This window comes from Anas acuta, unplaced genomic scaffold (assembly GCF_963932015.1).
Source record: "Anas acuta unplaced genomic scaffold, bAnaAcu1.1 SCAFFOLD_54, whole genome shotgun sequence".
Classification (NCBI taxonomy): domain Eukaryota; kingdom Metazoa; phylum Chordata; class Aves; order Anseriformes; family Anatidae; genus Anas; species Anas acuta.
In genome coordinates, this window is record NW_027076203.1 from 139,572 (window position 1) to 142,553 (window position 2,982).

A 2,982-nucleotide genomic window follows, 5' to 3' on the forward strand; every position below is an offset into this window, starting at 1 on the left:
TACTGCGTAACAGTGACAGAAAGTGCTAGAATTCAAAACAAAAATTACCTCCACCAAATCGGTTTTGTCGTAGTCTTCTCTATGGTTGTAAATACACTGATTAATGACGCCATATACTTTTTCCAGGTGATAAATGTCAAATCCCTTCGTTATCTCAGTGACAAAGCATAACAGTTTCTGAAGACAACAATGGAGCAAAACAACAACTTTAGAATAGTACAGGATCCTTTGAATACACTCTATATGTTTTCGGAGGTTGAACAGTAACAATACAAGTGAGAGCCTACTTTTTCTTACGCTATTAAATAAAATGTGACACTTCAGAGAACAGATTAAATATCCCATGAGATTTCAGCAGGGAAAATGAGTTAATTTTTCATATTTCAGAGAAAGGAAAGGCTGAAATTTCGGACAATCTTTTACTACTAACCAATCTATCACATCAATGGTTGTAATTGCAAGTCGACTGCTCCCAAAGCAGCAGGGAATGACACGATCCTCTTTGTAGGACAGCTGCTGCCACAGCAAAGCCACTGTTGCATTTCATTAGAGAAGCATTGCAGCAGTGCGGGGCACTGTAAAAAGGCTGCAGATCTTGTGCCAGCTGGAAAAGGAAGCACCCTTAGGTGATTACCTTTACCCACGTGTGCCATGCCTACAACTCTGCTGGCAGAACAGATTGCTCAAACGCCCAGAGCAAAGGTGGATTAGTTTGCTCAATCCTACCTTTAAATTCAGGGGTGGGTAAATAGCAAAGCGACTGCTTGTAGCAATCACCTCTCTCTCACACAGTCATTTCTATTACCAAAGATGCAGAGATGATAATCTCTGGCACAGCAACAGTGACAAGCGAGTGGCAGCACCTTCTTCCACTGCCACAGCTGTCCATTACCTGTGTGAGCCTGCAAGCATGTAGCTTTAGGGAGCAGCCATACCAAATGGAAATACTACTGCCCCCTGGAAATAATGCTGCTTACCATCTTATCAGCAAACTCTGCCTCCCTCATGTATAGATATATATATATATACACACACACAATATAAGAAATTCTAATACTGCACTTTCAAGGAATTTCAGAAAAGTAGTCACTTCTCCATGGCTAGCTAGTTTACGTCGACCTGCTAACTTCAGGTTTAAAATCATCACTGCAAGAAATAAGGATCCTTTTCAGGTTCTTAATACATCAAAGCATGAAAAAAAATCCCCAAATAAAAGCCCTCAAACCCATCATAAGAATTATGAATCATTAAAATGATATCCATAATAGTACTAGCAGGTTGTCAGTGTGGTATTTTAAAATTCAGCAAGGCCTTTTGTCTTAAAAATTAGGCAAAGAATCTGTCTCCTAAACTACAGATGACCAGAAGCAAATGGTAGCCTACAGAAATCTCCATGAGGTGTGGAAACTAAACAGTCACAGTGCATTACAGGCTGAATTATTTCACTATCTGTATGTCCTTCCAATTAATTGTTTTAATTGGCATTGGTTAACAATGGGCTTAATTTGCAATTTTACATGACGCAGGAATATGCCCTATTTGAGCATTAAAAAAAAGCTGAAATTAGACATACTTTGAGCTCATAGCGATCCACAATAACTATGTAGTCTGTCTCCGTAGGGACTTGTACAGTGTTCTCATCACTTATCTGTTGCTGGTCTTCTTCCCAAGAACGTTCAGGAGTCACCACTTGAAATGCCCAGGAATCTGGAAGGACACAGATTTCTTCAGTCAGGTTTTCTGTTTATCTAGAATACAGTCTCAGTGAAGTCTCCTGTACCTGCCAAACAGTCTCTTTCTACAAATACAGAGACAGAATTGTTACCGTCTGCACTGAGAAATACTTGGCTTCTCCCTTCTTTCCAGCTAAAGTCACTGCTCCATAAAAATTAGAAGCTAAGACAAAAAAAGCAAACAAAAATACCCACAAACAAACCAAAAGCACTAATGAAAAGCTTAATAGTGGAAAAAAATAGTCATGTTGCCAATTCAGGGCTCAGAGTCTCAGAGAGCGTGGTGAAAGGTGACTCACAGCTGGCTGCTGGAGGAAGCTGAGGCAGCGTTCAGCTCTAACCTTTGCCTTCTTGGCTGGCATCTTTGCACTCCTGCTGTCAGTGGGTGTTGAGTGTCCTTCCCCCCAGCCTCAGAACGTGCCCTCAGATGTAGGCAGCGTTTAGCAGCTAGAATTCACTCCAATATAAAGAGTACAAATCATGCGTTTTCTGCTTTTGCTTTGGAACTCTTAGCTTGAGGTTTTCCTGCAGGCCATGAGGTTTCTTGCAGCAGCAGGGATGAGTTCTGTTAGCAAGAGGCTGTTCTGTGCTTCGACTGTGGGAAGACGAATGGTTACCTGTGCACCGTTAAATAGAACTTGACACCTAGCACACCGCACTTGCAGCCTGTGGGGTGCTTTAACAAGCAGGTAAATCAGCAGAGGCTGTTTTGCAGCCGGGGTGATGCTGGGTGATTAAAAAGCAGGGGCGAACAAGGAGTTTCTGGTGTTTGTTCTTGCTTGTCATCTGACTCTCCACTTCCACTGTTCTTTAAAAAAAAAAGAAACAAACAAACAAACAAAAAAAACAAAAAAAAAAAAACAACAAGGGGTAAGCATCTTAATATCTTTATTATAAATGGAAGGCACAAAACAAGCCCGTAACAGAGACTGTCTAAGAGAAATACGTGGTGCTTTATAAACAAACAAGGAAGTACCCTTAGGTGGGTGTGATAATCCTCCTCTAACGCGTTTTTGGAGTGCAAAAATAGATTTGTTCCTTTCTTGCTCTTCTCTCCAGGACAAAGGCAGAATAGGTAACTGCAAAGTTAGACCAGGGAGGTCAGTTTGTTCCATACTGAGAAAGACAAGCCTGTAAAACAAACTAGACAGATTTTCTTTGTGTTATTTATCTTCCTTCAGCAAAGGTTATGCCACTTGTTGGTGTGTATTTCCAGAATTTGGGAAAAAGGCTTTGCTCTCTTTGAGAG

The 2,982-nt window shown here is 41.0% G+C and overlaps 1 long non-coding RNA gene across 1 annotated transcript; it reads right to left on the reverse strand.

Annotated features, from left to right (window-relative positions):
• Window positions 1-1,708, reverse strand: LOC137849076 (uncharacterized). The gene is made up of 2 exons (XR_011091657.1): window positions 1,574-1,708; window positions 1-177 (listed from the first exon to the last, which is right to left on the reverse strand). It is a non-coding gene; the product is annotated as an uncharacterized lncRNA (long non-coding RNA).
• Between the last annotated feature and the right edge of the window lie 1,274 nt (window positions 1,709-2,982).